Below are 26,056 nucleotides of genomic sequence, written 5' to 3'. Positions count from 1 at the left end.
TGACCACATTACATTCTCCCAATCCTCCTCTGGATCATCCAGATGGTCACTGGCAAACTTTAGATGGGCCTGGACATGTGCTGGCTTAAGCAGGGGGACCTTTCGAGTGCTGCAGGATTTCAATCCATGACGACGTAGTGACTGTGGTCCCAGCTCTCTTGAGGTCATTGACCAGGTCCCCCCATGTAGTTCTGGGCTGATTCCTCACCGTTCTCAAGATCATTGATACCCCACGAGGTGAGATCTTGCATGGAGCACCAGGTCGAGGGAGATTATCAGTGATCTTGTATTTCTTCCATTTTTTAATAATTGCGCCAACAGTTGATCTCTTCTCACCAAGCTGCTTGCCTATTGTCGAATAGCTCATCCCAGCCTTGCGCAGCTCTACAATTTTGTCCCTGGTGTCCTTAGACAGCTCTCTGGTCTTGGCCATGGTGGAGAGGTAGCAGTCTGACTGTTTGAGGGTGTGGACAGGTGTATTTTATACAGATAACCTGTTAGGTGCCATTAATACAGATAATGAGTGGAGGATAGAAGAGCTTCTTAAAGAAGAAGTAACAGGTCTGTGAGAGACAGAAATCTTGCTGCTTGGTAGGTGTCCAAATATTTATTTTCCACAAGAATATACAAGTAAATTGTTTAAAAATCATACAATGTGATTTCCTGGTTTTTTTTTCAGATTCTGTCTCTAACAGTTGAAGTGTATCTATGATGGAAATTACAGACCGCTCATCTTTTTAAGTGGGTCAACTTGCACAATCGGTGGCTGTCCAAATACTTTTTTGCCCCACTGTGTATATGTATGTATATATATATATATATATATATATATATAAAAGATTAGAGATGAGCGGGTTCGGTTCTCCCGGACTTCACTGCCCGGCTCGGGTTTTCCCGCCTTACTCGGAAACCAGAACGAGGCAAAACGTCATCATCATGCTGTCGGATTCTTGTGGGTTTTAGATTCCATATAATGAGCCGCGCGTCGCCGCCATTTTGACTCCGGAATTGGAGAGTGTAGCGAGAGGACGTGTCTCCATCCTCAGTGTCTGTGCGGGAGGGAAAGTGGGGTGGCAATTCCAGTACTGTCTTGTGCTGCTCAGTCCAGTGTAGTGTCTTATGCTGCATCAGTCCAGTCACAGTGGTGGTGTCCACTGCTGCCATATGTCCAGTGTAGCTGTATAAGTCCAGTGCAGTGATGCTGTGTTGTCCTTCATCAGTACAGTTGTAGTGTCTTGTGCAGCATCAGTCCAGTCACAGTGGTTGTGTCCTCTGCTGCCATGTGTCCAGTGCTGCTGTATAAGTCCAGTCCATTGCTGTGGTGCTGTATTATCCTGCATCAGTCCAGTGGTGGTGTCCCTGTGCTGCTGTATAAGGCCAGTGGTACTGCCGTATAAATCCAGTGATACTGCCGTATATGTCCAGTGGTACTGCCGTATAAATCCAGTCCAGTGATACTGCCGTATATGTCCAGTGGTACTGCCATATAAATCCAGTGGTACTGGCGTATAAATCCAGTCCAGTGATACTGCCGTATATGTCTAGTAGTACTGCCATATAATCCAGTGATACTGCCGTATATGTCCAGTGGTACTGCCATATAAATCCAGTGGTACTGGCGTATAAATCCAGTGGTACTGGCGAAATCCAGTCCAGTGGTGCTGCCATATAAGTTCAGTGGTGCTGTCCTGTTCTGTATATTATTTACTCCAAATAAAGGGGTTATTAATATTTAATCCAAATAATTTTTACAGGGTTTGCCTGTGTGGCGTAGAGGTACGCTTTCCTTTGCTGCATTTTGTTATATCACTCCAGAAAAATAATGGAGAACAAAAATTTGGAGGCTAAAATAGAGAAAGACCAAGAACCACTTTCTCCTACTGCTGCTGCTGCTGCTGCTGTTGTTGCTGCTGGGAGTCGATGGAATAAGTGAAGTTTTATTTTAGACTCTTGATCCTTACCGACATAAATCATATTGTGGATTTGTGTACTGCCTGTAACATCATTGGATGGAATTCCCTCTTTAATTTTCCAATAATATTCTATTTTTTTCCTTTACAAACTATGCATTCTCATGCAAAATGGTCTCATGATTGATTCATTTTGTAGATATGTACTGTATATCCCTTCTTTTTTTTTTCCCTTTCAAATGCGTTACACAGCTCATGTACAGTAATTGTGGTTTGTGATTGACTACATAAGGTTGCAAGCACACTTTCCTGCAATGTAGAAATGCCTACACTGCAGATTATTGTTGGCAATTAGGGGTTAGCATACACAGTATGCTGCTGATAGATAAGCATCTGTTTGACGCCAGACAGTTGGAGTAGTAATGAGCCACTTTGCAAACCTTCTCTGTCAGTTTTAAACCAGTACTAGAAATTAATGTTACATTTTCAATGCCAGATTCTCTCCTCTTTAAGTAATTCCCTTTACATAAAAATATACAGTTTGATATAACGGTATATGTGGTGTCTCTGATCTTATTTTAAATGTTTACAAGTTATATGTAAATTATATATAATACTATGTACATGTGCAGCAAATCATAATATCTAGCGTTTAAAACAATCTGGAAATCATCTAACTGATTTCATATATTTAATATATTTTTGCAGCTGCAGCCAGGGCTGCTATCAGAAAGTGTGGGGCTCAGGACAGATGAAACAGACAGGGACCCCCTCATCCTACTTGTGGCATCCAACACAGGTGTCGCAAAGATGTAGCATGGAGCCCTGGTACTCAGAGCAAGCACATACTATGTTGACCTCCCCCAAAGTACCAACACATGTGCCTCATTCTCCTCAGACCTCAGCACATTTGGTGAGGGAGGGGAGTAGATGCACAGTTGGGAAGCTTCTGCCAACGTGTGCCTCTATTCGGGGCTGGATTAAGGGAGGGTTGACAGGTGCGGTCTTAACGGGGGCTACACACATTAGGGGCCCCACACACAGCTGTTTTAAGTGGACTCAGGGCTGGTGCTAGGAAGTTCGGAGACCACCTGTGAACTATAAATGTGTGCCCTGCCTTTAATACCTTATCAAAGGGACACCACACGCCGGAGGCACGTACCACAAAAAAGGGTGTGGTCTCACAAAGTAGGGGTGTGGCTACACAATAGTACCCCCCAACATTAGCAATCTAATTCACATTACACAACATGTAGTGCCCCTGATTCACATTACACCACATACTGTAATAGTGTCCTTTATTCACGTTACGACACACAGTAGAGTCCATTATTCATGTTACTTCAGACAGTAGTACACCTTGCACCACAAAGTCGTGTCCCTTATACACATAATGTCCACAGTAGTAGTCCCCTTATACATAATTCTAACAGTAAGGCCACTTACACTTAATGCCCACAGTAATGCCACTTACACATTGTGCCCAGAGTACTGCCACATACATAAAATGCCCAAAGTAGTACCCCCTACACATGATGTCTATGGTAGTGCAGCTTACATAATGCCACAGTAATCCCACTTGCAGACAATGCCCAGAGTAGTGCCACCTACACACAATGCCCATAGCAGTACCCCTTACACAGCATGCCCACAGTAGTGGCCCTTACACATGATGCCCATGGTAGTGGTCCTTACACATAATGCCCCCAGTAGTGACCCTTACACATAATGTGCACAGTAGTGACCCTTACACTTAGTGAGTCTCACCTACACTCCCATCACTGGGGAGGCAGTGAATGAGGGATGTGGTAATGAGGCAGCATGGCAGGCATAGCTGGCCCGTGACCAGGTGACAGGCTGGACAGGTGATGGAAAAGGTGACAGGCTGTGTGGAGCACACAGGACACCATAAGGGGGTGCTGGCTGGATGGGGGAGAAGGAGATGCTGGTGCTGGCCTATTACACACAAACATCCGATCTCACTTGCCTCAGCCCCGGCTGCAGCAGCACCTGCTTCTCGTGTCCAAAGACTTCTGCAGTTCTGCCATGCTTAGTCTGTATGTTCATCAATGTGCCCCCTCCTAGTTGTATATACATTAGTGTGCCCCCCATCCTTTCCTAGTTTGTATGTGAATTAGTGTGACCCCCTCCCTTCCTAGTCTGTACTTGTATTAGTGTGCCCCCTCCTAGTCTGTATATGTATCGGTGTGCCCCCCCCTCCTAATCTGTATATGTATTGGTGTGCCCCCCCTCCTAGCCTGTGGGTGCATTCCTGTGTCTAGACACCCCCATTCCCCCCTTCTCTATAATGTGCAGCCTGCCCCTTCCCCTAGTTACCTGCTCTCCAGGGGTGTATCTTCCTATTGGCCAGGATGGCACTCGCCAGGGGCGCCAGTCGAGGAGGGACGCCGTCCAGAGGTGCCACCCGCGGGCAGTAGGTACTGTAGATTCACTTTTAGAGGTAGTTTCTCACCAGCAGGGATGCCCAGTAACGATCACAGCATGCAGCAGTGGCTCCTGGGAGGTGTAGTTTATGTAGAGTTTCTTGTCTGTATTGTGGTGCGGTGCTGGACCCCGGTGCCAATTACAGTGGCTGTTGCTGCATTCTTTGATCATTAACGGGCATCCCTGCTGTTGAGGACCTACACAGGGGTGGAGGGATAGCTGCCGCCTCTAAAAGTGAATCTACCTAAAAGTGCTGCCTTTAATAGTAAAATCAACATGGGGGAATATGTGTGTCTGGCACTGTGGGGGCATATGTATATCTGGCACTGTGGGGGCATACGTGTATCTGGCACTGTGGGGGCATTTGAGTGTCCGGCACTGTGGGGGCATACGAGTGTCTGGTACTGTGGGAGCATACTGTATGTGTATCTGGCACTGTGGGGGCATATGTGTATTTGGCACTATACTCGGAGGCAATATGTGTATCTGGCACTGCACTACTGGGGTCATTATGTGTAACTGGCACTATACTGGGGGACATTATGTGCATCTGACACTATACTCGGGACATTATGTGTAAGGAGAACTACTGTGGGTATTGTGTGTAAGGCTGCTAATTGTGTGTGTGCATGTGTAGGGGGTGTAATTATATATTTATAGTTTGATATCATAATATAAAATTGTGAGGCCACACCCACTGTCCCAGGAGCATGCACGCCTTCCCATATATATGGGCACTACTGTGTGGCATAATGTGTATAAGGGGTAGTACTTAGTTTGTATCTATAATTGGTGCAGTGTGTGCGGTGCACACGGGCCCCTGAGTCCAGGGGGGCCCACACAGCACACACTGCACCCATTTCTCCTATACTTACCTTTCCAGAGTCCATCACTGACTGTGTGTGGTCCCCCTCCTCTCCCGTAGCCGTCACCGCAGCTGCTAGCGAACTGAGCACTAGAAACTCTGGCATAGTGCCAGAGTCTACAGCGCATGCGTAGGCCTTCAAAAAAATTATGCAGTGCCCATTTTTCTGAGTCCTGCACATGCGCTGTAGACTCTGGCACTGTGCCAGAGTCTACAGCGCTCAGAGCGCTAGCAGCAGCGGTGACGGCTATGAGAGAGGAGGGGGCCACACACGACGTCTGCACACGGGTCCCCTCCTCTCTAGAGACGCCCCTGGTACTACTGTGTAGCATAACATGAATAATGTACTGTACATTACTGTGCTGTGTAATGTGAGTAAGGCACACTATTGTGGTGTAATTTGAATTGCGGTACTATTGAGTGGCCATGCCCCTTTTTTGGCACACGTGCCTTCCCTATTTCAAATATGGGGGGGCACTAGTCCTTTACTTTGCCAGGGGCGCTCGGATCCCTAAATACACCCCTGCTGCTCTCCTCAATTGTTCCTCAGCCACTCTCTGTCTGCACCCTCCATTTCCTGATCCTGTATCTGTCACTACTGACCAGTAACAGCAGCCACTAACACCCCAGGCTCTTCTAGTAATGACCCGACTTCCTGACTGGCCGCAGCCAGACTGTAGCGGCTCTGTCATGCTGCTGCTGCTATTGGGATCCGCGTCCAGTATGTAGAGGTGCTCTCCTCAGGAAGCTCCCAGGTCTGTAGTGAAAAAAAGAAAAACAAAGAAAAACCTGGCGCCGGCCAATTTCCCAGTGTCACTATAGTTTGCCTGCAGCTCTCTATATACAGGCCAGTGTGTACCAAACCCTTATTTAGACAAAAAATCAACAAACAAAAAAGAAAGCACTGGCATACTATATTTTAAAGTTTTATTAAACCAATAAAAAATATATTTTTAAAATATTTCCTTTCATAAAATGTGTCAGATGATATACAACTTTTTTTCAAATCTCAAGATTTTATTACCCTTCACTTAGAGCCTTAGACCTTTTGTTTTAGCTGTCCATATATCTATACTTTATTCGTTTCTTGGTGTCAAATTGGCACCTATACACACACACACACAGACACACACACACACACACATACATACACTTGTCCCTGACGATGGGCGGAGGCCCAAAGCGTAGGAATTCAATAAAGGACGTTTTTAACTACTGGCAAGTCTGGTGAGTGCCGCCTCATTGCTTCACACACCCAACGGGCTATCAACTTTGGGAAATCACCGCAGCAAGGAATGTTTTTCATACACTAGGAGCGCCGGGCACAGGAACAGTGTGTGTATATATATATATATATATATATATAGGCAGCTACAAATAACTATTCAGCAGTATTCTCATATCATATATATCACATGAATTGGATAAAAAAAAAAAACACTCAATGTTATATTTCAATATATTATCTCCTATAGATCAATGCATATAATTTAGCATACACTTATACTGAATTAGAAACACTGTGCGGTGCCCTGAGCCTGCTGCCAGCACCGTTGCCTATTAAACAGTATGACAGGCGTAGACTGAGGCAGCTGGCAGCAATGGTTGCAGAGCAAGGAGAGTGCCTCTCCTGTCCGGCACCTACCTGCTTTGCATACCTTTGCTGAGTGGGTAGCGCTGACCCTGAGTGGACTATTAGATTATTACTTCTCCGGCGGATTAGCTGTTAATTAATAGCGGCCGCTGAGGAAGCATCTAGTGAGTCTCGCAGGATTGTGAAATTTCCCGAAACTGTGTCCATGAACTGGTCGCATCGCGCTGGTTCTCCCATGGCTGACGCAACGTGAAGGCCTGTGTGTGTATGTTGCGGGGGGAGAGGAGTGGTGTGAGGTGTTTCACAGGAATTTTACAACTAGGGGCCTCAAAACTTCATTGCCCTTTGGCCTTACCCTTAATCCGACTCTGCCTTTATTTCTATGCAGTATGACCGACAAAGCAGACAGTTAAAATGGAAGCAGCTAGTTAAGGAGGAGAATAAAGGAGGAGAAGAGTTAATGGGTGGGGAATAGGAGAAGCCAATGGTAAGATTGAAGTCTCCATCCTCCTATGAGAGGAGGACCCAGGGCATGCAACTCCCATGCCCCGCCTCTCATCTAAATCCTGTTCTGTAGGTCAAGCAAATCACTCACTGCTGTCAGTGTAAGGAGCTACGGAGGCCTGCAACTCGTTAATGATCCCAGCAGCAAACTAATTAGGGGTATATGTACTAAGTCTCGGAGAGAGGGAAAGTTGACGGATATAAAGTACCACCCAATAAGCTCCTAACTGATATGGTAGTTAGGAGCTGATTGGCTGGTACTTTAGCTCCATTCACTTTATCTTTCTCCTAGGATTAGTACCCCTTAGTCACAGGCAGACATGTGCCTGTGAAAAAAAACGCAATGTGTGTGTGTATATATATATATATATATATATGTATATATATTGCATCTCTAAACATACTACACGATGCATCGTATGATTGTTACGTGCTTTTTATAATAATACCGCCTCTGCCGTGGAACTGTCCATTGGATATGCAGAACATCCAGTGGGACGATGTGATGAACGATGGGTGTGAATTACTATATACCCTGCTTTAGAAGCAGTTAGCAGGCAGGATAATCGACATGCTGCGGACCACCCTCCCTTTTAGTGTTTTTTTGCTCAGCCATGAAAATCTCTTGCCAAATTATTACAACTCTATCTTAAAAGTGTTTTTTTATAATCTTGAATTAGTTTTGGCTCCTAAGTTTAGGGAGTTCCCAAAAGGTGTACATTAAAGAATAATTGGTTCATGTCAAAGACCAAAACCTTGACCATGACCCTTAGGGGCATATTTATTACAATCTGCATCTCAGATGTGGATGGGATGTGATAAATTCACTCAAATTTGCATTCCCCTCTCCGCTAAGCTAACACCTAAACGCTGAAGTAGCCAGGGACACCACCGCGATCCCTTGCTGTCCTTTTTTCTTTTTATTTTCTTCAGTGATCAACCTGTGGTCTATTTAGACACACATGGCTGATCACAGGTGCCAGCTCTGAGCTCTGTTTTGGCTGTCAGAGCAGAGCTACAGTAGGGGAAATTAGAGGGAAGTCCTAATAATGCAATCCGAAGATGATGTTACTATCACAGGACTCCCTCTGCTATTTTTTTGACAATTGAATTTTTTGTAAATTTGGGCAGATCACATTTGCCATTACAAGCATGAGAAATACATTCTGATTACTAAAAGAAATGCAAATCTAAGGGTTTGGTGGAGAATTTTGTGAATTCTCCTCCAAAAGCCCTTTCATAGTTAATACTAAAATAATGTGAACAGGGTCAAAATAATATTAATAAATATAGATGTAGGGTATATAGGGAAATGGGGGAAGGGGATATGTTCTGCACCAGCTATTAAATTCTGAATATTTGCTGTTTGAAAGAGAGAACCCCGATAAATGTCCGTCAGTTTGGTTAGGTACTAATTACTAGACGTTCGTGGGTGCTACCAGAGACAAGTTGAGTTATACGAAGAATAAAGAAGAGGAAAGAATGTCTCTTTGCTGGCGCACAAATGAGGATTAAAAATTAACCTTTAATAGATTCGTTAAAATTGTCTAACCACGAAATAAAGAAGGTGCAATAAGCTTGTGTAATATAATTACCATATATGGTGAATGGAAATAAATTTATTAAAACCAAGGTTCGCTACCTGTGTCGTGTCTTTATTAATCCAATTGAATGTATCCTAAGCAGGCTGTACTGTATTCGTACAATTCATTATATTAATTGTTGGCTTATTAATTAACAATGATTAGCCTAATATTAGAATGGCGAATACTGTATAATATTTATTATTTATATACTGGTAATTTTATCATGAGTTTGGCAATAGTTCTAAATATCATTCACTGCAACACTCCTTCAGCAGTAGCTTCCCTTATTTCAAGCCAGTCAGTGTAATCTCCTATAGTAACTCTAGCTATTATTTATTTATTTATTAGCAGTTTCTTATATAGTGCAGCATATTCCGTTGTGCTTTACAATTAGAACAACAATTATAGAATAAAACTGGGTAAAGACAGACAGACAGAGGTAGGAAGGCCCTGCTCGCAATCTTACAATCTATAGCTATTATGATAAGATATCTTATTTTATAATATCATCGAAATTTACAAAATAAAAATAAAAAATTTTACGCAAGTTTAGAAGGGTTCTCTTCCCTGGAGATAGAAGAAGAGGTGGATGCTTATGCTTATCACTTTGCTTCCAGGTTTAGCTTACGTTAATGCATTTGCAGTGGGTTCAAGAGAGGGATTTGGGGAAAAAAATTAGTGGTGCAGTAGCCGTAGGCTACTATAGACTAAAACCATCTTGAAGATGGCATTAGCGGCCGGTGCCAAACGACAAAATGCTTTACATTCTACAGTATAGTAAATTCAGTAACCTATAGGGGCTGCTTTGCGGTCAGAAATGGAGGAACCACAGCAGATACTTGGAGGAAAGATCCAGTGAGCTCTAAAATAACATTTACTTTGTAAAAAAAATAACCAGCATTGCAATTGAGCAGATCTACTATATGTAGTGTGCAGCCACACATCCAATCCCTTGCAGCCACACATTACATATATCTGCCCAGCGCAATTCTGATCATTTTTTCACAAGGTTCAAATTCTTAAGAATTCGTTAAAATTCTTTAGCTTAAAATTTTCTAGTTTTCTTTGCAAGGGTAGCTAGCTAAATGAATAGAGTGCCTGACTTCAATGCCACAGGCAATGGGCTCAAATCCCTGGTATGTCAGCATCTTGAAATGTAATAAAGGACGGTCTGACTGAATAACAAAGAGCTCCAAATTTAAGTTCAAGAATGTTGCATAGGTATAAGCGATGGAAGGGGGGAAGCAGCAAGTGAAAGTAATTAAAACAGATAATTGACAAGTGCCGCCAACAGCGCCCCTTACCCTTTAGCGCTATGTGAGGTGAACCACTCCCCACACACCTAGTTACGACCTGGATGGAATGCACCAACCCCCATTATTGAGGACTCAAACCGAATGAACCTGTTTTTATCACTGAAAACTGGACGCTGTTTCAATAGGACCCTTTCATTCATCATTTGAATGATATCACATATGGTATCGTGCCATCTGTTTTAATTTATTTGTATTTCTTGATTCTTACTAACAGGGGGTTTCCTGTGAGGAACAGCTGTGTTTCCAAGTATTTCCGAGTCCCAGCTCTGCATTTCTTGATCCAAAATGAGGCAAAACGTCATCCATTGTGTGTTTTGGTTTAGTAAAAAGTCCCTCCCTCGTGGTTCAGACGCCATTTTACACAGAATGCCAGAGGGAAAGGTTGTGGGGCAGGCTACAGTGTGAGGCTACTGTGATTGTGTTTAAAGATAGTGGGATACAATGTCCCCCCTCAGACTCTGTGTCACCATCATAGTGAAGGGCTGTGGGCTGCTCTAGTGTGATTAAAGGCTATTGTGACTGTGATTAAGGGCTACGGTGACTGTGATTAAGGGCTGTGGGATACAGAGTCACCATCAGTGAAGGGCTTTGGGCTACAGTAGTGTGATACAGTAATAACAAGCAGTACAGTATCATCTACCAGCAGTTTGGACCAGCACATGTAATCTCCACTGCCAACACCCTCATCATCAATCTCCTCGTTAATGATCAGAGGTAGTCCCTCCAAAACATTTTTGTAGGGGCACTGTACTCATTTATGGCCTTTTAGTGGCTGCAAAACAGATTTTTGTGATTTTATTCTAAATGAATCAGTTAAATCAATAAATAATGAATTAATCAGTTTCAACCATTGTCAGGAATCTGTAGCTATTAAAATTGTACTCTTGTTTGTTTTATGGTTGACCTTTTGTCTTATTGGCTTTAAAACAGATTTGTGGCTGCAAAACAGGTTCTTATGATTTTTTTGTGTATTTTAAATTAATCAAATGTATCTATAAATGAATCAGTTCTTTCAGCACTCGTCAGGAATCATTTGCTATTTACAGCTTACTCTTATGGCCTTTTTTCTCTTAGTGACTGCAAAACAGATTCTTGGGATTTTTTTTAATTCTAAATTAATCAAATTAATCAATAAACCATTTAGTTATTTCAGCCCTTGTCAGGAATCCTTTGCTGTTTACAGTGTACTCTCTTAGTGGCTGCAAAATTGATTGTGTGATAATAATAATTTTATTTATATAGCATTCTTTCAACAACGGGGCTCAATGCACTTAACAGAATGAACATAGGTGGTCATTCCGAGTTGTTCGGTTGCTAGCAGTTTTTAGCAGCCGTGCAAATGCTATGCCGCCTCTCACTGGGAGTGTATTTTAGCTTAGCAGAAGTGCGAACGAAAGGATCGCAGAGCGGCTACAAAATAATTTTGTGCAGTTTCAGAGTAGCTTCATACCTACTCAGCGCTTGCGATCACTTCAGACTGTTCAGTTCCTGTTTTGACGTCACGAACACGCCCTGTGTTCGGCCAGCCATGCCTGCGTTTTTCCTGGCACGCCTGCGTTTTTTTGAACACTCCCTGAAAACGGTCAGTTGACACCCAGAAACACCCTCTTCCTGTCAATCACTCTGCGGCCAGCAGTGTGACTGAAAAGCTTCGCTAGACCTTGTGTGAAACTACATCATTCGTTGTAATAGTACAACGTGCGTGCGCATTGCACCACATACGCATGCGCAGAAGTGCCGTTTTTTTGCCTGATCGCTGTGCAGCGAACGAAAGCAGCTAGCGATCAACTCGGAATGACCCCCATAATACAGTACAGAAACAATGAAGTACAGATAAGCTTTTAATAACATACAGAGAGGCGCTCCTCTGTCGCTTTGTTTAACCAGCTAGCCTTTGGCCAGCGGCGAATTAAGCCCCTGGCACATATAAACATACATGTCAAGATGTATGTAATATATGTGCTGGCTTGTTGTATCCTGGGATGGAAGCGCTGCATTTACAGATGTAAAACATGAGGGTCACTGCACAGCTTTAATATTTATATGTCTCAAGTGCCTCTGGCCCCCCTTCCCCCTCCCACCCCAAAGTCTTAATTCATCTCATTACATCATGATTTGCTTGTGACTGTAAATACCTGTGTTTGCAATTTTGCTCTGTCATGCATAGTTAATGAAGTTATACTGGCCTGATGTTTGCGTAGTCTTATACAGTGTAATTTCTCACCTTTCACCAGCTAAACGGTTGCCTTACTGGTAGTCTTCATTAATTTGCCACATTATTCCTTTAGATACAACCTAGGGTCAGCTGTTTTGATCAATGGGCCTAATTCAGCATGGATTGCTAATTAGAGAAATTGCAAAACGAACGATTATTGAATGACTGCACATGCGTATCACTCGCATTGCACATGCGCTTGGGGTAGTAGTGTCATAAAATGCATACACATCACAATTGTAATGTAGCCACTGTTTGACTGACAGGAAGTCTACGTTTCTGGGCGGAAACCTGATGTTTTCTGTCTTTGTAACAAAAAACGCAGGTGTGCTCAGGCAGTTTTGGGGAGCATCTCTGATGTCAGCGCAGACCACTTCCAGGCTGTCTCAGTTGCAGATTAGTGTAAGCCTCAGACCTACTCACATTTGCTCAGATGGCAAACTTTCTTCGATGTTCCGCGAATTGCGTATGCATTTGCAAGTGTATAGTGATCTGCGATGCATAGGGCATTGTTTCTACCTGTCGAGGTAACGCCTTTCTTCTCGCAGACAACTGCAATTTCTCTGAATAGCAATCCATGCTGAATTAGGCCCAATATGTGTTCACATACACAAATTGTTCATAACCAGAGGCAGAACTCTGGGAGGCAATGGAGTCAACTGCCGCCGGGCTCCTGCTTTGAAGGGGGGCACCTCTCCTCCTGTTCCGTGTGTTCAGCGACATTAATCAATTAAGTTAAATGACAGCAGCCGGTATCTCTTCCGTAGCCGACTTCCCCACTAGTCACTGCACCTTAGAAATCACACCCTCTTTATTATAGATACACTGGAAGCAGACACATTACTGATGGAGCTATTTGCTCCTATAAAGGAAGCATGAGAATTCCAACTATATGAAGTTATTTTTCTGACAATTACAAGTAACTTCATATAGTTAGAATTCTTCTACTTCCTATGCAAGAGCAGATATCTCCATCAGTAAGGTGCATGCTACCAGTGTAAAAGCTTGTAGGTTCTAATCCTGGATATGACACTTGCAAATTAATTGTCAGAGAAATAATCAGCATTGTGAGTGACTGAGCAGATCTATGTAGTGTGTGGCTGGACCCCTACATAGATCTGCCTAGTTGCAATGGTTTTGTAGTAGCTTCATATAGTTAGAATCTGCAGGCTTGCCATGCAGGAGCAATTATATATAATGGGGGGGTCACCAATATTTTTATTGCCTCCGGGCAACTGGGACAAACTTACGCCACTGTTCATAACACTAAGGGTTTGGAAATGAACAGCTGAACAACACTATTATTATTATCCTTTACTTATATGGCGCCACAAGGGTTCCGCAGCACCCAATTAGAGTACATAAACAAATTATCAAAACAGGAAAACAGCAACTTACAGTTAACGACAATATAAGAGAAGTGCAGGGTAAATAAACATAGCTACATCAGCAGATGACATTGGAATAAGTATCAGGTGGCAGAAGACTGCTGGATTTGGTGCTGTTGAAGATTATTAAAGTAAGAAAAGGATAAGCACATGAGGGAAACATATATCTGAACATTTAACTTTAACAATTGCAACTTCTTTACGCTATAAGCCTAAATAACTTTGCTTTTACCTCAAACAAACCAGGTACCCCAAATTTGCTTTTCAGCATTGCACTCCATGGTATTTTCTGAAAAGCAATCACATCCTTCATTGTCCCTGCAACTCACCTCATGTACACATTGCTTCCTCAATTATCCACTCCCCTCTTATTAACACTCATGAGATTTTTACTTACCTATATACATTGACAATAACATCCACATCCTCTCACCATAAAAAAAATTCACCTACCTGCTACACCCAAAAAATCGCATGAATCCCATCACCCTTTAAATAACATAATCGTGTCTTTATAACATAATCTCTGTTTGTGACAAATTCACATCCATTCATGACCTCTTCATATGTAACCACTTCAGTATGCTGGCTATACCAGAAACATGGCTCACACAATCAGACATGGCCTCTCCTGCAGCACTGTCACATGGTGATCTCCACTTCACACATACCTCCAGGCCTGGTAATAGTAAAGAAGGTGGGGTTGGATTATTACTTTCCCAATTTTTCACATATACAGTTCTAATCAGGTTCCATCACTCATATTTACATCATTTGAAGTACATTCTATCAGGATTTACACTCCTTTCTTTCTGTGTGTTGCAGCTATCACCCACTTGGGCAACCCAAACAATTTCTGGAAGATTTTTATGCCTGGCTCCCTCACTTCCTATCCTCTAACATCTCCACCATCATCATGGGTGATTTCAATATTGCTATTGATAGTCCAAAATCTGCTTATGCCTCCAAACTGCTCTCTCTAACTTCTCAGCATCTCCCAATGGACTCACTCCTCTACTCATCAGGAGGCCCACTGCCTTGATCTAGTATTCATCAGACTGGGCTCAGTTTCTGAATTCTCTAACACCCCTTTCCCTTTCTCATATCACAACCTTATCACCTGCATACTCTCCTCCATTACTTCAAACTCCGTGTCACTGAAGTCCTCCAATCCTCCTCATCACAATCCACATAGGCCTAGATGTCAACCATGGCACTTTAAATTAACAAGACACCAACAAAACTCTAAAGTTAAACATCAGTGGTGTAAATCTCATATTCCAAGCGACTTCCTCACATATAAGACTATCCACCACTTTTATCATAATGCCTTGGACACTGTTAAACAAACATATTTCCAAACTCTCATCTCTGCTGAAGTCTCTAACCCCAAATGACTTTTTAATACATTTAAATCACTACTGAATCCTCCCTCACCCAACCCACCAGCCACTATCAAGGCACAAGATCTTGCTTCCTACTTATAGGACAAGATTGATAAGATCCGAGATGAAATGCTATGCTCTTCCTCAGCTTGTGACCTGCTCAATTCCGTGCCTAAACCCTCTTGTACTTTCTCTTCATTTGATCCCACAAATGAAGATAAAGTATCATCACTCTTCTCATCCTGCTACTCTGCTACCTCTCCTCTTGATCCTATACCCTCACAAATAAGTTAATCTCTGTCTCCTGTGCTCATCCAAACCTTATCTAACATCTGCAATATCTATCTCTCTACTGGTATCTTTTGTTCACTGCTGAAGCATGCAGTGATTACTCCCATTCTGAAAAAACTAAATTCTGACCCTAACTCTCTCTCAGACTATCGTCCCATCTCTCAGCTCCCTTGCCTCTCCCAGCTACTTCAGAGACTTACCTACACTCACCTCACACACTTCTTAACTCAAACAACTTATTGGACACACTTCAGTCAGGCTTTCATTCCCAACACTCCACAGAGACAGCACTGATTAAAGTAGCAAATGATCTGGTCACTGCGAAGTCTAAAGGCCATTACTCACTTCTTATTCTTTTAGATCTCTCTGCTGCTTTTAACACTGTTGACCACTCTCTTTTCATACAAACACTACAATCCCTAGTTCTTCAAGACACGGCCCTTTCTAGGCTCTTATACTGCTTATCTATCTAGTTTGGAGGCCCAAAGCATGGAGTTTAGAAGTGTTTAGCCATTTTTGATGGCTTAACCCAGTCAGTTTGGGCACGACATACGTGATGTGCATGGGCACCAAAACACAATTGAGTCAGCCCCTACGTGTTATCCTTGACTCTGAAGTGTCCTGTGTTCCCCACATTCAATCTCTCTCAAGATCATGTTACATGCATCTGTGCATCTAAAAAACATATCCAGAATATGACTGTATACAAGACACTGCAAAAACTCTAATCCATGCTCTCATTATCTCCCTCATTGATTATTGCAATAGTTTTCTTATTGGTCTTACCAAAGAAGAGTCCCTCACCACTACAATCCATTCTGAATGCAGCTGAGAGGCTAAACGCTCATTGGGGGTAATTCAGACTGCATCGCTGCAGCGATCACAGTCTGAATTACTGATTGACAGGCAGAGGCTGTTGCGAAACGGGAGGGGGTGTACCAACGGCATTAGAACACCATTGGCGGGGCGCGGTCTGGACACGCCTCCGTTGGGGGACGGCAGCCGCTGCAACCCGGAATGCGGCGGGTAGCTCCCTGGCGCTGGGCAGGAGCTGCGCAGGTAGGGAGCTACTTGCCAGGTACAAAAGCGGCGATGCTTTTGTACTTGTGCAAGGGGTTAATGCCTGACATGTGGGGCGGACTAGCCCTGTGCTGGGCATCCCCCCGATGTCAGAGTACATGATCGTAGATGTGCTAAATTTATTAACTCTTATTTACACCCCATTGTCTGCAGATCCACTCTGTCAGTCCCTCCACTGGTTACCTGTATTCTACCGTATTCAATATAAAATACTTTTACTCACACACAAGGCCATTAACCAAACTACACCTATGTACATCTCTTCGCTTATCTCAAAATATCTCCTAACCTGACCTCTTTGCTATTCACAAGATCTATGTCTATCGTTATTCGCTCCCATTCATAAGATCTACAGCTATCATTATTCGATCCCATTCACAATTGCAGGACTTTCTTCGGGCTGCAACAACTGCAATGCACAATAAAACTCTCCTCTAGTCTTCAAACCTTCAAGCGTTCTCTGAAAACTCACCTCTTCAGGCAAGCTTATCAAATTCCAGAACAGCTCACTAAATCTTCATAAGCTTCCTATCCAATTATATCCCCACTGTACAGTCAACAAATATCCTCACACATTTTCTCTTTCTTCACTTTTCCTTCCTCCTGACCCCGGTTCATCATTGCTGTGTGGCCATATCATGAAGCCCACAAATTACCTTTGCAATCTGGTGGACAACTATGCATCTATCCTTGTGTATTAATGCCTATTTCCCTATAGATTGTAAGCTTGTGAGCAGGGCCTTCCTATCTCTATGGATGTTTGTTATTGACCAGCTTTGGTTTCACACTGTTGTTTTTAATTGTAATGCGCAACGGAATTTGCTGCGCTATATAAGAAACTATTAATAAATAAATAATAATAATAATGAAGCAATGCTGGTATGCTTTGCCAATGTTATGTCTAAAGGGGCATTAGTTCCTCTACATCCCCATTCAGAAAGTGTATGCTAAATATCAACTTATATAATTTTTAGAAAGTTTATTGATTTTTATTTTTCCTTGGGAGGGAGTTTTGGCAACCATGAATTTCTCTCTCTTTTTCCAGTCTCCCTTTCTTGCTATATAGAAAATATTTTTGCACTATTGACCAAGATACTGTGATAGCAGGTACTACTAATAGCTTGGTTCTAATGACAAGCACAGACAGTTAATGAGGCAGGTAATGATGCTGGTTCAGTATGATTTACCAGCTGTATGCCAGCAGCGAGAAGAGCGTAAAAGGTCCCCTTGCGGGCTCGTTGGCTTGCTCTGCTCGTCACAGTATGCCAGCAGTATGCCACATCCTGGCCGCCTGTATGCCAGCAGTGGGAAGAGCGCAAAGGGCCCCCTTGCGAGCTCGGTGGCTCGCTGTGCTTGTCACAGGTTCTAATTCCGCTCTATGGGAGTCGTGGACACCCACGAACGGGAAGGGTCCTGTTGAGCTGGTATTCTAGCTACCGGCATTGGCAGCTGTCGGGTTTCTGGCATCGGTATCTTGACCGCCGGGATCCCGACAGCCGGTAAATTAAATGTATACCAATGATGCAGTACATTTTACACAGATAAGACTATATAGAAAATGCAGGGAAAACGCAAACATAAAGTGGGCAGGGCTATGTCACAGACATGATGTTTTTTGTAGATTTCATCTTTGTGCTGAATGGGCTGGGACATTGTAACTCTAGCTCTCTATTATTGGGGTTTATTTATAACAATCCAAATCTCAGATGCGGATGGGATATGATAAATTCGCCCCAATTTGCATTGCGATAATTATATACATTGCAAAGCCACCAATCAGCCCTCCAGTGCATGTAAGTTAGTTTTTATTTGTATTCTATTCTACACCTATGTGATCAGTGTGTGGTCTATTTAGACACACAGGCTGATCACAGACACTGGACAGGCATGGCAGAGCAGGAGTCAGGGAACCGGAGGAGACTCTGCATAATGCATACCTCCCAACTCACCCGATTTTCACGGGACAGTCCCATTTTGTGATTTCTCCTCCAACTGCCCTTTAGTACATTTAGGTGACACTAAAATAATGTGAAAATGGTGTGAAATAATATTAACATTGCAAGGTTGTGTCAGCTCAGCCCTGCGTTTATCTTTCTCCACTTTCTCTCTAAGGGCGGGATTTACTAAAGGGAAAATGCGGTAAAACCCCCGTTTTACCGCATTTTCATATGTACTAACTCCCGACCACCGCGTTTTCGCATCATAGGGTATCGCCATCTTTTTATGGCGATACCCTATAGAAGCCTATGGGATTCTTACCGCCGCCGCCGCCCCGCGCCACTCACGACGACCCCCCCCCCTTCCCCCCCGGCATGCCTGAGCTGCTGCTGCCTGCTGGTGCGGCCCCCCTCCTCCTTCTCCCCCGCATCACAGCCTTGTCTCCTTCCGGCTGCAGGGGGGAGGAGGAGGAGCCCGGGAATTCCCTGCACACGTCACCTCCCGAGTCTGGGAGGTGACGGAGACCCCCGCTGACCCCGCAGAACCCGGCAGACATCATCGCGGGGGGCCTCCTATACCGCATTGCGATACTAATCGCATATGTTAGTACATATGCGATTAGTATCGCTGCGGTAGGCGGCGAGAGGCGGCGATTGCTTATAGTAAATCCCGCCCTAAGGGCTGAATGTAATGGAGTCTGAGTTTGCATGACGTGCAGTATGCTGGCCGAACTCTAACTTTTTTTTAAAGGGGCAATCATTTACAAGGCATGGTTATGTCTTGTAAATGATGGCCCCTTTAAAAAAAAATCTGAGTTCGACTGGCATCCCGCACATCGGGCGAACTTGGACTTCATTACATCCCGCCCCAAGGCTTAATACATATGCTGCATACAGTCTGTTATGTTTGTAGTCCCCATAGTACTAGTACAATTTATTTGTTATAGAAAGTGCCACAATGCTTTGTGTTATATTTTGGTTCTGTCAACAGCACACATTTTTACAGCAGGCCTTTGGAACCCGCTATAATATCTTGCTGGGGCATACTGCAAGTAGCACACACAGTGCCACATTTAAAAGCATCAGATGCCACAAGTGCATACATGTATTATTTATAATGTTAAATGCAGTTGCATTTATTACATATTCACAAAGCAGCAAATATAAATTTCACGGGCTGCAGGTAGACTTATGAGTATGACCAGTGCTAAATCAGGCATATTGATCTTGTGCTCAGCTAACCTAATTTATATTCAGATTTTTGACTTTTCATAATATTTGCACCAGCCGTGTATTTAATTTCCTTATGCAGCAGTACAATGTTTATTAATTTACACAGTAAATTACAATGTTTATTAATTTAACTACAGTTTACAGAATCTCATACCTCCCAACATTCTGTCCATGTAAAGCGGGACATCAGCGCCCGATTTTGAAAGGGTTCGTAGCCTGTGGAAAGGGGGCGTGGTTTCGTGGGAGTGTCTCGCTCGTGAGCCACGCCCCCCATTTCCATCACTGAGGGGGCATGCCCAGCGCTCTGTGAGCCGCTGGCATTCACCCTCTCCCTCTGTGTCCAGTGAATAGACGCTGTGCGCTTGCGCACAGTGCCTATTCACCGCTGCTCTGCTAAGCAGAGCAGCAAGTGCAGGAGCCTCCCAACTGCCCCCTCCCCAACCGCGGGACAGTGCGGCCAACGGGTGGGACAGCGAAACAGTCCCCAAAAACCAGGACTGTCCCGCGAAAATTGGGACAGTTGGGAGGTATGGAATCTGATTAGCAATGGGAGAGAAAGAAGGCTCTTGTGTGGGCGCACTCTTGTACAAGGAAGAAAATTCCTATATTAAATATTGAGGAATATTTAAAACATAACTTTTATTAGTATTGTTTGAAACATAATTACCCATCCAGATGATCCTTAAGACATAAAGAATTTAAAAATGTTAAAATGTTCTGGTCTCTTTCTCCAAAGAGTAATTGGAAAGGTTGTAGACACTGGGTTGTCATACCCCCATTTCCCCTGACCAGTACAGGGTTTCTGTATTGATGGGACCGAGGAGTGGTCAAAAAATATTATGAATACGTTCAACTATGATAACTTATATAAAGTTATAGTATAATATTCGATGGTCACCAATATTTGGATACCTGATTCGTCGACAGATATCACATTTATAAATAAAAAATGAGGTGTTGAACTGCGATGGACATGGATTAGATAAAAGGGAGGATAAAGAAGTGCTGATTAGAGTTAGTGGTGATACTGCTGTTGGTGTCCCTTCGCACATAGAGAGGAAAATAATTCCTACTCTACAACACCAGGTATTCGCAGGCAGTCTCCTCTCCTGGTACTAACCCGGCCCAACGCTGTTTAGCTTCCAATATCGGGCGTTGGCAGCGTGGTATGATAATAGAGGATTATGCAATCTGTACACCAATGAGAGTGCACCTATATAAGAAATTGTAAAGTAGGAATTGATTAGAAGAAAAGAAGAATGAATAAGTGAAGTAGGTGAAAATGATCTGCTTTCCACGTTAGGCATGGTTCAGCAGTTCCCACATCCATGGTACTGTGTTCCCTCTCCCTCTGTGTCCAGTGAATAGTAGCTGTGCGCGTGCACACAGCGCCTATTCACCGCTGCTCTGCAAAGCAGAGCAGCAAGTGCAGGAGCCTCCCAACTGCCCCCTCCCCAACCGCGGGACTATGCGGCCCGCGGGTGGGACAGCAAAACAGTCCCCAAAAACCAGGACTGTCCCGCGAAAATCGGGACAGTTGGGAGGTATGGAATCTGTACAGCATTACTGCATTTTGTAGCTATGTGTTTGTACTTTGTACAGTGAGTATCACTAGTTTTATTATGACACCCGACTGGCATGGATATCTTGTACTAGTATCTATCTATCTATCTATCTATCTATCTATCTATCTATCTATCTATCTATCTATCTATCTATCTATCTATCTATCTATCTAGACAAACAGGGTAGTTTGTCCCATCTTGGGAAAGAGACTCATGCCTTTTCTGGTAAACTGCAGTCTTACAGTAAAGAAAGGGTTACGTCTCTACCCAGCATACACACACAGCACACATGGATATGACTAATTAATGAGTATGAGTGAGTGCCTGGGAGGAACCTTAAATAGACTGCCCTATGTTTGGGTCCGGGTGACCGATGCTGGCCAAACTGCATGGTGACTAGCTAGGTGACGAGTTTATAGCCAGTGTCAGGGTTGCAGGAACACTTTGCTGTTTTGCGATTGCTGGAGCCACATTGATTGCTGTCTGTGCCATCCTGACAACTGGCGAAAAACTATAGCCCAGTGGTTCAGCAAAACCTGTGTAGATATTCAAATATTATCGTATGTGCCACAAGTGGTGTTAGTGGTGTTAGTGTGGGATTTGTAAAGGACAGCCCGATCCAAATCCAAGATGATGAGTCTTGCAATCCTTAAAACAAATATTTTCTGTAGTGTGAAAAAACAGACAATTTGCCAACATTCTCTATGAGACAGTGTTTGCTAAAATTAGGCTTACCATACTATCCCTTTAAACCAGGACGTCCATGAATTACACAGTTTATCTGTCTGCCTGACTTCAAGCCGCTATTTCACCTGGTTTTAATTAGCCACTGTACCTGTGTAATCCATGAGCGTCCCAGTTTAAAGGGATAGTATGGTAAGCCTAGCTAAAATGCAAGTTTTGTGTGTACACTGTACTTGGAGAGCAATATGTTGTTGCTAAAAATTAGAGATGAGCGGGTTCGGTTCCTCAGGATCCGAACCCCCCCGAACGTCACCCATTTTACATGGTTCCGAGGCAGCCTAGGATCTTCCCGCCTTGCTCGGTTAACCAGAACGCCCGAACGTCATCATCCTGCTGTCGGATTCTCGCGAGATTCGTATTCTATATAAGGAGCCGCTCGTCGCCGCCATTTTCACTCGTGCATTGGAGACTGAACGGAGAGGACGTGCCAGCGTTCTCTTCCTGAAAAGCTCCGTAATCTGTGCTCAGTGTGCTGCAAATAATCTGTGCTCAGTGTGCTTAAAATATCTACGTTCTCTACCTGAAAACGCTCCATATCTGTGCTCAGTGTGCTGCAAATATCTGATCAGTGTGCTGCATTGTGGGGACTGGGGACCACCAGTATAAGTATATACATGATGCGGCCATTCACTGGTACCTGGTGACAGAACGTATACTGGATTCCCCCACAATGTAACTTTATATCTGTCACCTGTATACATGATGTGGTCATTCACTGGTACCTGGTGACAGAACGTATACTGGATTCCCTCACAATGTAACTTTATATCTGTCACCTATATACATGATGTGGTCATTCACTGGTACCTGGTGACAGACCGTATACTGGATTCCCCCACAATGTAACTTTATATCTGTCACCTATAACCCTATATACATGATGTGGCCATTCACTGGTACCTGGTGACAGAACGTATACTGGATTCCCCCACACTGTAACTTTATATCTGTCACCTATATACATGATGTGGTTATCCACTAGTACCTGGTAACAGAACGTATACTGGATTCCCCCACAATGTAACTTTATATCTGTCACCTATATACAGTACATGATGTGGTCATTCACTGGTACCTGGTGACAGAACGTATACTGGATTCCCCCACAATGTAACTTTATATCTGTCACCTATATATATACATGATGTGGTCATTCACTGGTACCTGGTGACAGAACGTATACTGGATTGCCCCACAATGTAACTTTATATCTGTCATCTATATAATAAGTATAGTAGTACAGTACAGTAGGCCATTGCTGTATCATGCAGCTCTGTGTCACTGCAAGTATCCATTCCATATATGTGCGGCATATGTGAGCAGTATATATAGTATTACAGTGCAGCATTTTGGTGACTATCAGTATATAGTTGTACAGTAGACCATTGCTGTATCTTGCAGCTCTGTGTCACTGCAAGTATCCATCCATTCCATTTTCTTCCAGTGATTTGGACCAATAATACCATTGATTAGAACGAATAATTCCTGTGATATTGAGGTGTTTGTGTCGCTTAGCTTAGCCGTCCAGCGACCACAGTGCACCTCTTTTTCTCTTTTCTTTGCATCATGTGCTGTTTGAGGCCAATTTTTTTAAGTGCCATCCTGTTTGACACTGCAGTGCCACTCCTAGATGGGCCAGGTGTTTGTGCCGCCCTTTTGGGTCGCTTTGCTTAGTCATCCAGCGACCTCGGTGCAAATTTTAGGACTAAAAATAGTATTGTGAGGTGTTCAGAATAGACTGGAAATGAGTGGAAATTGTGGTTATTGAGGTTAATAATACTATAGGATCAAAATTACCCCCAAATTCTATGATTTAAGCTGTTTTTGAGGGGTTTTTGAAAAAAAACACCCGAATCCAAAACACACCCGAATCCGACAAAAAATTTTCAGGGAGGTTTTGCCAAAACGCATCCGAATCCAAAACCAAAACACAAAACACGAAAAATTTCCGGTGCACATCTCTAAAAATCTAAATTTGCAAGCAAAAGCAAATTGTTTGTGAAATATAGTAACGTTGTTATGTAGGGCCTAATTCAGTAAGGATTGCAAATTCAGGAGGCCCGCCTCCATGTGCAAGATCGCGGCGGCTGAATGTGACATCACGTAGCCGCCGTGATCATGTCCATGAAATGCCCCTGTTCGCACCACACTGCCCCCGTTCATCTGGCTCCACCCCCGCAACGCTCCATCTCCTCCCTGGAAACAGAATGTTGCCCGCTTCCCCCCACCCCGCGACCGCCTCTGCCTGATTGACAGGCAGAGGCAATCTAATTTTCTGCGCCCCATCCCCCTACCCCCACAGAAAATGAGGGCGCATGTGCAGGACGAGCGCTGCGCACGCATCTTTTTCTCAATAGTATCGGTTGGATCGCAACCTGAATTAGGCCCATAAATTGGTAGCAGCTGATTAAGCAGAACAAAGGACACTGTGGACCTTATTCAGCTTCAGTTGCAGTTTTGCTATTTTAGCAAAACTGGAACTAGCTGTGATCGCATGCTGGGGGCTGCCCAGCACAGGGTAAGGCCGGCCATCATGCAAATATCTGGCACCGATGTGATCACAATCCAATTGCAATTGCATCGCTGAATTGTGGATGCCCCCTGCCCCTGCTGCCAGGCTGCGAAGGCAAGAGCAGAGCGGACATTTTTTGGGACGCAGCGGATGCGCGTGACGTCACACGGCTGCCCCAAACTTGCCCCCATTTCTGATGACACACCCACCCAACGCTGTGTCACCGCCCCAGAACGCCCTACGAACACCTCTTCTTGTCAATCAGGCAGAGACGTTCTCATCAATGTGATGTGAACGCATTGCTGGGCTCGTGCATAGTGGGCACTGCGCGTGCGCATTAGTCTCAAAATAGTCAGTATGTGATGGCATCTTAGATGTGATCCAGACTGAATAAGGTCCTGTGTCAGAAACTGTAACTGTTAACTAATGATTCAAGCTATTATTGCCCTAAAATAGTGAGCATCTCTTGTATTTAATACCTATCGGAGGGCTACAAATGAGATACAAGTGTAAAGTTCCCCCAAAAAAAGCATAACAGCTGTAATAGGAACAGAGGCGGATTTAGACCTCATGGGGCCCTAAGCAAGACACCGATTTGGGGCCCCACTTCCTCAAACAATCTTCAGCATGTTTCCCACCTTATTTTAGCAGGTATACAGGCCCCTGCACAGTCAGTGTATGCCCTGATTGTAGCAGGAAGATGGTAGTGGTACTAGTGTACTTAAAATCATAAGGAAATGGGACCTCAGCAGCGTGTTTGGCTGACGGGAGGAGGGTGTGTAAGCAGGGGCCTCTGCAGTTTGATTTGATAGACAGAAGATGGCCAGTTTGGGCTTTACTCTTCAGTGTGACTGGATGCAGGGGGAAGGCGGGCCCTAGAAGCAGCCTGGGGCCTATAGCAACCGCACTCCCTGCACCCACGGTAGCTACATCCTTGCAGATGGTACATCAGTAGGTGAAAGCTGGCTTCAATAAGGTGGACAGAGCAGTAATTGAAATAAATATTTAAGAAAAATCCCTTGGAAGTAGCTGCATGAGAGGATTTTTATAGTTCTATTTATTTCAATTAATGCTCTGTCCACCTTATCATTGCCCACCGTTGATCATCTACCTGTGTATTTTTCTTATTAATAATTTTTCTGTCCCCAGCGAAGGTCAATAAAATCCAGCTGATTAAATAGTTAACACATTATATAAATATAAAAAAGCACATGTATATGTGTACAATATATAAATATATACATAGTATATGTATACAATGTATGAACTCAGTGCCAAAATACTATATATTAAAACATAATGAATTTATTTTATACACTGGTGGGACAGTGCAATGGGAAGGGGGCAGTGGGCTGGATGGAAGGGGTAACACTAGGCTGGAGAATGGAGGACATTGGGATGAATAAGGGGGATACATACTGTAACTGAACTGGCTAGGGGGGTACTAGGTGGGAGGAAATGAGATGGGGCAATGGTAGATGCTGGA

The 26,056-nt window shown here is 43.7% G+C and overlaps 1 long non-coding RNA gene and 1 pseudogene across 1 annotated transcript in view; one reads left to right on the top strand and one right to left on the bottom strand.

Moving 5' to 3' along the window:
- LOC134957903 (uncharacterized) overlaps nt 1–26,056 on the top strand; it is a 103,481-nt gene that overhangs the window by 22,846 nt on the left and 54,579 nt on the right. The gene's annotated exons all lie outside the window — the stretch shown is intronic.
- On the bottom strand, nt 20,821–20,929 carry LOC134959041 (5S ribosomal RNA; annotated as a pseudogene).

The sequence above is a fragment of the Pseudophryne corroboree genome, chromosome 9 (genome assembly GCF_028390025.1).
Source record: "Pseudophryne corroboree isolate aPseCor3 chromosome 9, aPseCor3.hap2, whole genome shotgun sequence".
Taxonomy (NCBI): domain Eukaryota; kingdom Metazoa; phylum Chordata; class Amphibia; order Anura; family Myobatrachidae; genus Pseudophryne; species Pseudophryne corroboree.
The sequence above is the reverse complement of the archived record's forward strand: the minus strand, read 5'-3'. Positions and strand labels throughout refer to the sequence as shown.